Here is a 10,794-nt window from a genome sequence, read left to right as displayed (position 1 = left end):
GCTTAAGGATGCTGGTAGAGATGTTGGCTTTAGGTCCGGGTTTCCCTCCCTGATAAAAATCCTTTTTTCTTTGTAGAAGGAATTTCTCCAGCTGTTGTAGCATAGATTTTTGGGAGTAAAGTATGACTTGCTGCTCTCTAGTGGTTCTAAGTCAAAACAGCAAAAGGGTCAGGATTCCTTTTTTTATAGCACCAGAGTGCCCTTTGATTAAACTATTAAGCTTTTTCATAACAGCAGCTAAGCTTCATTTGCTCATCTAGCAGTTGCATTGTTTCTCCTTTGCATTTGAACTATTTTGACTTGCACAGATAATAAAGCATTCATTTATCAGCAATGTAGGAAGAGAATTGTTTGTACACTTAAGAAGAGGAAAGTCCATATTCAGTTTTTCTGCCCAGTATTTTGTCTCTAGGTATGCTTCAGTGGAGTACATGAGAATCATAATTTTCATTGCAGATGGATCAGTTTAGAAGCTGATATTTGATGTCATCTTATTGATCAGTCATATTTTTCAACACCAGTACATATGTTCACAAGGACTTTTGGCTACCCAATGGAACTTCACTCTTCTCTCTCCTGAAGATTTGTGGGTATCCCCAGAATAGACTTAGAGGTTGTGCAGGAGAGTAGAAGGCAGGGAAATTTCATTGCACAGCTAAAAGTCCTTGCAGAACTGTTTAGTCGTACAGATTGCCTATATGCACAATATCTTTGTCAGACTCTAAAAAGATAAAATATATGTCAGTCTGTGTAAATGGGAGTGGTACTCTGCACCTGGTGCAGTAAATGCTAGGTTTGTGCACTGAAGACTAGGTACGATTTGGACTCTGCTTTGGAAAATAGGCTGATACAGTTTGGATTACTTTGGAAGAGAGCAACTTCACTTTGTGTCTGCAACAGAACCCCATTTAAGGAAATTCATTTCGTGTTTCCTCATTTGCCTGTTATATCAGTTTGTTGTTATAAAGCTGAGGAAAAAACCTTGTACTGGTGTGGGAGAGGCATTCAGTTGTAAGAAGCAGGATGGTCCAGAAACTTTGGAAGGTATTGGAGCAGCAATTAAAGCAGGGGTGCAGGACACTTATCCCTCTAGATGTTGCTGAACTATAACTGTTGGCCCCAGCAAGCATGGACAATGGCCAAAGGTTCCCCACACCTGTGTTAAAGCTGGAAAATAATTACATTCTTACACAATGAGCATTATATAGAACTGGGAACACACACAGGGGGAAATTAAAAAGTCAATGTAGTCTTGATTCTTGTTTTCAGGAGCTGAATGAAATTCTGAGGATGAAATAAGCATCAACCAAGGGATTGGTTCCACTGGATAGAATCCAGAAGGGACCTACAAGTGATTAAATCATCTAAATGTTTCCCGTATTTCCCTCTGCTGAAAACAAAGCATTTCAGAGCCAGTTCCTTGCCTATATTTCTGCCTGTACCATTAAGATCTGCCTTTATTGAGTTGCAGTTTCAAATGTTGGATAGTCATTACCAAAATATTCCATACGCAGATAGACTATGTATACGCGGGCAATCACAATTAGAAGATACTCATTTTTAAATGTTATATTGCCCCTTACACACAGACCCAAGGAGTCACTTTCTAAAATCCTTGTTTGTTCAAGGAAGCAGTCTTCCCCTGATGGAGTGGGTTCACTGGTTACTGAGTGACTGCAATGCATTAGTGACTCATAAAGTGGCCCTTTTTGTGTTGGAAAGGAAAATTAGGAAGAAAGAATCGGACAAAATAGCTGTGAACTGTAATGGGGATTCAGAGGTCTAAATCTGTGTAGTAGCAGAGTGCTCCCTGATTATAGTCTTGCTAGGAATTGATGGTTCTGTTTGTTTTAGCAGATGCCTTGATTTATATTTTGTATTTGAAATTGCCTTTGTTCCCATGTTTTTGTCATGGCCTTTGGCTAGCACAATAAACCTACAGAACTGAGGAAAGAGCTTAGGAAGGTCTTAATGCAGCACCTTTATGCTGTCCACTTGTTCCTCTTTCCTTGCCCCCAAACCTAGCAATGGTTGTTATACTGGGTTTATATAGCACCTGAATTGTGTGAAACACCTTAAGGGGCATGTTATGTTGGGGGATAGTAGCCCCAGAGAAATGTGCTTCAAGAGATCATATCACTCATAACGCTATTTCCTAAACCCTGAATGTGAAGGCAGAAAAGGGCAACCAAAATGATCAGGGATGAGGAAAGACTAAAATGTTTGGGACTTCCGTGCTTTTTTGTTTTTGTTTTTTAAACGACTAAAGAGAGGTCTTCACAAAAATAGTGTTCAGATAGTGGATATGGTTTAATTATAATACTAGAACTCATAGTCTAGTGAAATTGATCACTAGATTCAGGATAGACAAAAGAAAATACTGTTTCTAATGGATGCATAATTAATTACAGTAATGCAATTTACAGGATGCAGGGATGGCACTAGTTGGATGAATTTAAAGGGGAACTGGAGAAATTCATGCAGGATAGATCTATCATAGACTATTAGTTATCATGGTTTTTTTAAGCTCCATATTCAGAGGCAGTGAATGCTGGTTGTTGGGGAGCAATGACAAGAGAGGGCTGTTGCCTTTATGCCCTACTTGTGGGCTGGTTGTGCCACTGGGGGGGAAAAAGATGCTAGACTAGATGGACCTTTGGTCTGATCCAGCAGAGCTTTTTATGTTTTATGAGGTCTACTCCAGGTTCTTTTATTTTGTGTTGTTATTAGACATAGAACGCAAACTAGTCAAAATGCGCTGTTTCAAGGGTTACTAGTGAACTTGCAAGCCACTCTAGGTACCCTTTTGGCTATGGAGTGAAATAAAAATGCTGGCCACAGAACATACATTTCAGGGAGAGAATATAATTGTGCAATCAAGGTTGGCATGGAATGACATAAACGTTTGTGATATTGCACAGCAACTTTGGTTAGGAAGAGCATGGTCATTCCCCAGTAAATAATCAAGGTAGGGTGGTACAAGGTAAAAGAAATTGTGGATGGGAGAATTTTTTGTTATGAATTCAGGGGTACCATACTCTCCTAAATTCGTAGATCCAGTAACTGTTAGAATTTAATCAATGTTTGCAGTACAGTGGTACCTCGGGTTATAGACACTTCAGGTTACAGACTCCGCTAACCCAGAAATAGCACGGGTTAAGAACTTTGCTTCAGGATAAGAACAGAAATTGTGCGGCAGCAGCACGAGGCCCCATCCAGTTTAATACAGTGATACCTCAGGTTAAGAACAGTTTCAGGTTAAGAACAGACCTCCAGAACGAATTAAGTTCTTAACCCGAGGTACCACTGTATTAAACTGGATAGAAGGCACTGAACTCCTGGATACAGATTATATTTTATGATAACCAGGCCAGTCTCCTCGTGAGTTAATCACCTGGGAAACTAACCATTAACCAAGAAGAAATGGAAAGTAATGGTGAAGGAGAGGAGGCCTTGTGCCAGACACTTTTGAGAGGGGGCCATCCTCCAGCTCTGAGTTAGTTAGAAAGACAAAGGCCAGAGTTTGAAGTAGAGTAATGTTTAGGATTGGGTTTTCAGTGTTGGCTGTGATGTGAGCTGGAGGAAAAACATTACAATCTGAAAAAAGTCAGCAAGCTGCAGAGTCAGAACCATGGCTGGTGTCTGTCCAGGGCTGCAGCTATGGGAAAGCAAGACCTGCATGGAGTGTCAATACTGTGAACCCTTCCATTGTAGGCTTAGGTTGTATATCGTAAATAAACGATATATCCTAAAGATACCAGTCTCCACTGTGCCTCGTTCCAAAAAGGAAACACAGGTGCTTACCTGAAGCCCCTGGAATTTTGCACTGCTTGGAGATTAGAGTGGCATGAAACAATATATTATTTTAGTACTTCGTTAGATAGCATATTAATTGTTCTATGGGCTTTATTTTTGCCCCATTGCAACCCTGTGAATAAATCAATATTCTTCCATTTGATCACTGGAAAACTGAGGCACAAATTCAGGAAGTTCCCCAGGGACATATAGTAAGTCTACATCAGTGATAGAACATGAACTATGATTTAAGTACAATTCTGTACCCACTGGTTTCCAGCCTTTTAAGGATTTATGCTAATTTGATCACTAATCTAAAGCTTAATTTAAATATCTGTGTTAGTAGAGCTGGTAGATGTGTCACAGGACCAAAATGTGTTGGAAAACCTGAAGTGCCCAAATTGGGGATACAGTGGTACCTCGGGTTACAGATGCTTCAGATTACAGACGCCTCAGGTTACAGATTCCGCTAACCTAGAAACAGTAGCTCGGGTTAAGAGCTTTGCTTCAGGATGAGAACAGAAATCGCGCGGTGGCGGCAGTGAGAGGCCCCATTAGCTAAAGTGATACCTCAAGTTAAGAACAGTTTCAGGTGGACCTTCAGAACAAATAAGTTCTTAACCCGAGGTACCACAGTAGTACAGTGAGAAGGATAAAGATGGGTTTTAGGAAGTGGTGGAGCTAGTGTCCATCTCTCTGCTGTCTTCACACTTCAGTTGCCTCTGACCTCTCACTTTGATTAACGAGCTGACAATAGGGTATTGATAAGGAATTAACCTTGAGCCCTTCTTGCTTCAGTGTCAATAGACCAGGAGCCAAGTACACGCCTCTGATTGGAAATCAGTGTTATGTGCACAGAGATCTTGAGGAGCCATTGACATGTAAGGACAGAGATCCAGGGTTCAGGGGCAAGGAAGCAAGGCATGAATTCCAGCCTGGCGTGATGTGTGTGCAAATGAAGTTTCGCATACCCTAACCCCTGTGTTTCAAAGATCCTGCTTGGTGCCTCATTTCCACTTCTCCCCTACTCCTCTTCAGGTGCAGAAAGTCAAGGCTCATCCTGTTCATCAATTATAAAAGGGATGAAGGTGTTTGTATTTTAAAATAATATTTATTCAATAAGAAGTAGATTACACAGGCATGTGTATATTGGCTATGTTTGGATGATTATCCATAGCTTCATAAGCTGTGGTTCATGCCGCCATGGCCACTGCACCTCCTCTCCTCCCATAATGTACCAGCTGTCGTGTGAAGATCCTGACTTTCTTTAAGTCAGAGTTCCCTGTTATGTCCAATCTGAAGAATCTGGCTTGCTATCCTGGTTTGTTAGCATTAAACCAGAATTCTCTGGCTCAGATATACGTAAATAATAACTCTGCCTTAATGCAAGCCAGGATGCTTGCAATGGAATTGGTGTGGAACAGAAGGTGGGCTAAGGCATGTGTCACACATAGTGACAGCATTTTCCACATCTTTGTAAATGCATGTGTTATGAAGCCATGGACAATAATTTGAACATGGCTTTTTTTTTTGTTTACAATCTGTGTTTAATTTGGGCTCCCACTGAACCTGTAGAAAACTAGCAATAACTGTGGCGTTAGGGAATGAGGTTGGAAATGCATAGGTCAGGGTTTGATAACAGAAATTATGGGCAAGGTTTAAGGAGTGGGACATGTCTTCCCTACCCACTTAACCCTTTCTTATGGTTCACCCATATTTTTGAGCTTTCAGCAGGTACTGCTTGGACTTCACTGCCCCAAGGAAGTCTGAAAATTTAATAATAGAAAGAAAGTTGAGATCTAGAGCCAACATCTGTATCATATTCAGGACTGCAGTGTACATCTAACTTATAGAATGTGCACAGACCTGATAATGTACAGTCATACCTCGGGATAAATGTGCTTCAAGTTAAGTATTTTCGGGTTGTGCGCCGCAGCGACCTGGAAGTAACGGAGCATGTTACTTCTAGGTTTCGCAGCGCGCGCATGCACAGACGGTCAAAATGACGTCGCGCGCATGCGCGGAAGTGGTGAAACGCAACCTGCGCAGTTGCGTTCGCTTAGGATGCAAACAGGGCTCCGGAACGGATCCCGTTCGCATCCTGAGATACCACTGTATAGCCTCTTGTGACCTCTTGTTTGATGTTTTGCTTCCATTTGATTTGCTGCATTGCAAATCACCCTTGCAGTCGTATCTGTAACCTGATCCCATTTGGTGATGGGGTATTTGATTTAGAACTCAGAGACACTTACCGTAAGCTATGGATGTGCTTGCCCTTGGATGAGTTTTCTTCTGTTTTGTGCCCCATAGTTATAATTTCTAAATGCATCTGTGTCTTTTCTTATGGAACACAATGAGATGTCTTTGGAAGCTAGGTAGGAATTAGCTGTTGCAGATACAAGCAGGACCTCTCATATTTCAAGGACTTCATATCTACTCTGAACCTGATAAACTACAAGTCACTTTTATCTATTTTTACCCTACCTTTGAGATACAAAGTGGCTTCCAAAGTGGCTCAAAGGGATAAATATCTCATATCAATGATAATTAAAATCCAGCACATAATTGGAAGGGATTCTCAGCTGGGTGTGCGTTGAGGTTTGATGCCTGGCTTCTACCTCCCCTTCCTAGATAGCTTAATAAGGCAGCCCAGGAGGCCCCCAGATGGCCACCCAGAGAACTGTGTGTGATGAGGGCAGCAGCAAACAGGTCCAGCATCAGCACATGGGCCAACTTAGAATCATAGAATTTTAGAGTTGAAAGAGGCCATGAGGGTCATCTAGTCCAATCTCCTGCAGTGCAGGAATCTTTTTGCCCAATGTGGGTCTCGAACCATGACCCTGAGTTTAAGAGTTTCTACCAACTGAGCTGTCTGATACTGGGCACTATAGCATCTTTCCTTTCTTCTTTCTTTGAAATATATGTCATAGTCAGGAAGCAGCTCAGCAGTCATATACATGGTTCCAGATGTTCATTTTATTATTTTTACATTAAAAAGACACGATCTTTTTCTACAACAAAATGATGGTTATTCCCAAGTAAATGTGTTTATCATCAGGTGAGCAGAAGCAAACTGCATTGTATTTCTGTAGTTATGATAGTGCTGTGATTTAAGTGGATTTAAAATGTGAATTTGTAAATGCTCAGATTTGTTGTTGTTTAATCAGGGTTGTTAGACTGTTTGGGAGGGCTTTGCTCTAACAAAACAGCAATTTAGAAACAGTTGAAAAACATGGAATTACAGAAGAGAAATGTTAATTGTGTGCTTCAAAACTGCTATAATATACATGACTGTTCAAAGGGTTTGACATGGCCTAGCAGCAGCACTAGGCTAGAGTTGGATCTAGGCATGATGGACGAGTGCCTGATTGCTGTCTCCACACCCTGTTTGCTTCTGCCACAAATACATGGATGTTTCAGTCTAGAGCTAATGCATTTTAGATTTTGTTTTGCATTGTGGATTATAATGAGTCAACAGGACCATAATTGTTATAGTATAAGGACATAGGTGCCATTTCCCCCCTAAAAACAGGATTTACATTGAGTGTGAAGCACTTTAGTTGGTAGCCATGGCCAGGGTCACTCTGCCCATGCCAATGAACTGTGGTTAGTGAGTCACTGTGCCTGAAGTACTTGACCAGAAGCCAATGAGCTGGTGGGTTGTGTGTGTGTGTGTGTGTGTGTGTGTATGTGTATGGAAGTGGGATTTGAACATGCATTCTTCTAGTTCCAAGTGGGTACCCTAAACCCTTGCCCTCCCATTCAGTGGCGTAGCGTGGGTTGTCAGCACCCGGGGCAAGGCAAGTAATTCGCGCCCCCTAACCCGTGGATTTGCGCCCCCTAACCCTAACCCCCAGATGTTGCGCCCGGTGCGGCCGGGCCCCCCCTGCACCCCCCACACTACGCCACTGCTCCCATTTGCTGGTAGATAGAACAGCACAGAAGTCAGGACCCAGAGGCTGGACTGCCATGGCAAGGACGGTTTGTTTAATTAATTGTTTTGCCTGATTTCCATAACAAACTGGTGGCTTGTCCTCAGCGTGGCTCCCTCATTCATTACCGTTAATTAGATATGGATCTCCCGAATGGCGGCAGAGAGTGATGGACGAGCCTCCTGACACGTGCTATTATGCATTAGCATTTTCTCAATACATTCAATAGATCATCTCTCTCTTTTTGAAGATATTTTAAATAAAATATTAGCTGCTCAATCTGTGAGATTTATGTCCCTCCTCCCATCCCATGAATGCTCTATCAGGCTGGGCAGGAAGTAGTTAATTATTTATTTCAGCACCTCCATTTACATGCATCCAGGTAGTGACCAGAAATGTAGAGTGGATCTCTTTGCCCTCATTTGAACCCTATTATCTTTGTGGAGTGGGATGATTTGTCTAAAGCCACCTTGGGAGACAGTGGCAGCCCAAGATGCTAAATTCATCTGTCGTGTTTATGATCTCTTTTTTCTTCCCTTATAACTTCCCTCATCTTTCTTGTTATTGTCGCTTTGGTTTTTGAATTATAATGAAGAGTACTGATGCTAGCTTGCTACTTGGCTTCAGTTCCTCAGGACTGGCTTTGAACACAAACTCCTGTCCCCATCCTGTTTAATGCCGGGGCTTAGCCCTGGAACAAGTGAAATCATGGCTGTTCTTCACAACCAGTCCTCTGCTGCCTTTGTGTGTGTGGGAGTGTCTGTCCCACCAATTGTCTTCCTCATTATTGTGAAACACACAAAAATTCCAGGACACAAAATGTTGGAGAGTGCCTCTGGCAGAAGTGGCACTACAACTGGATTTTGGCTGAGGCTAAGGAGGCAGTAATTTGCTTCTCATGTGGGTAATCCGAGGCAAGAATTGAAGCTAGGAATTTCCTTCCCCCCCAAGCCGACCCACAGAAAGGTGGTTGGGTGCCTGTGTATGTGTGTCTTGGATCGACCTGTCTGCATGATGTTTGCACACTTGCAGTAATGGTGCCACCTCCATCTTCCAAGTCAGCAGAGCTGTTGACCTCCAGCCCCTCATTCCCAGCCTTTCTTTGACTTGGTACTGGGGCCCATGTAACTCTACACCTGAGCCTGTGTTCTTCTAATGTAAGCCCTTATAGATCTGTTTGGGCTGTGCCTGGGTCTCCCTCTCTCAGGCCAGGGAAATGACAAAATAATGCAGCTGCCCTGACTTCATTACCAGAGTGTTTAACAAACCTGACACCCTCCTTCACTGCACTAAGTGTGACGTTAACCTTTGACCTCCCCGGGCTGTATCGACAGTGTCAAAGGACAGCCGGGACAGGCACATACCAGTCAATCTTAATCGGTTTCTCAGCTCTCAGCTGGGATCAGGGAACCATTAAAGACTAAGCAGGTGGTTTCAGGCAGCACTAGCAAAGGGTGAAATAGGAATATGGGCAATGCCTGTGCTGGCTAGTTTCAGAGTTTAGCTGCCTGTCCATCTCTTACAGCAATAACATCTTGTGCTTCAGAAAGGGGTGCCTCCTCTTTTCAACACAACTCAAGAAGATGTGAGACTATCATCAAGAAATTGAATTGTGGTTATGAATCTGGTCCCTTTCTGTTCTTTCTCAGCATTTAGAGACTGATAGCTTTAGTCCTGGAGGTGTCAGTTCTCTAAAAGGGGTTGTCAGAAAACCCAACAAATATTTATTCTTAACTCAATCAGCTGACCGCCCTCAGATTGGCTTCATGTGTGAACGTGTGACATACAACATAATAATCTAGTATTGCCATGACCAAAGGGAATGATGGCTATTCTAGGACTTTAGGAAGGTGATGAAAATAGGAGAAATTGAGAGTAAAGGCTGTGCTATAAAGGTTTGAAAGGGATGAGGGAACAGGCATGGGTTGATCTCTAGAAAAGAAGAATGAGTGTGGATGTGAATAGTTTTGAGAGGTAAATGCCCCAATTGGGCAAAGGCAATGCACATGGAGACTCAGGCTTCCATAACCACAGTTGGTGCGGATGCACGTTCAGTGCTTATCTGATCACCGTTTAATTGACTAGATGAGTCTTTTGATGTGCATGGAAATGCACACCCCCATTTGGAGCATTATCTGTATGTGCCCAGCTGAACTGGAGACCAAAGTGGTGGTGGTGTTTATTTCTCCACTAGGAATTCTAATTAATGCAAAGTTACAAGGAGGTTACATGCAGAATAGATTGAAGAAGTAGGAAAAAAGTGGTGGGTATCCAGAACTGGAAATATAAAAAGCATCAAAAGCCCATCATTGATAGATGTGGTTTCCAACACTATAGTATGAACGAGTCTCTTGTTGAGTTTGGTTTGAAGTTTTAACTGTTGATATTTTACAATGCAGCGTAAGTAAGATAATAATAATATTGTGACGGTATAAAATCCCAAGCAATTTGACAGTTGTTCAGCGTTCTTAAACTTCAACATATTGGCAAAAAAAACCCAGTAATTTTTGAGAAAATAGTTCTTCTATTAGTGGACAAATGCACAAAAACTGCTACATTTGTATACAGCAGTAATCACTCTCACTGTTTGCTTACTGAGCTGCAAGATGCAAAGGGTAGCAGTTTCTGTCATCTCTTCTTGCCTTTCAAGTGCTTCTCATTGTCAGAAATATTTCTGAGTTGAACATAATTTTTAAAGTCATCCCTCCTCATCTTTCAGTGACTCTGATTCTCAATATGCATTCATTTTCTTTAGAATTTGCCTGCAACTGTGGGCAAAGAGCCACTAGAGAATTCTTTGAGGATGGTTGTCATCTGTTCAGTTAAAGGGACTTTGCTCAGCTCCCCCCACCAGCTTGCCTTCCCTTAAGATCCTATGGACTCACAGTTAATTCTGAGGCATCTCTTTGCCTTGCATGATGACTCATAGCTCTTCATAAAGTATTTCTTAATTTAAACTTGTTGCCATTATCTTTCTCTATAATTCCAAGGAATTTTGCCCCCGATAATCCCTCATGTTAAAATCCTGGGGTTAAACAAGACACTTGCTTCATCTGCCCTAGGCATG

Source organism: Podarcis tiliguerta (assembly GCF_965153285.1).
Source record: "Podarcis tiliguerta genome assembly, chromosome: 6".
Classification (NCBI taxonomy): domain Eukaryota; kingdom Metazoa; phylum Chordata; class Lepidosauria; order Squamata; family Lacertidae; genus Podarcis; species Podarcis tiliguerta.
Note: the sequence above shows the minus strand (reverse complement) of the source record.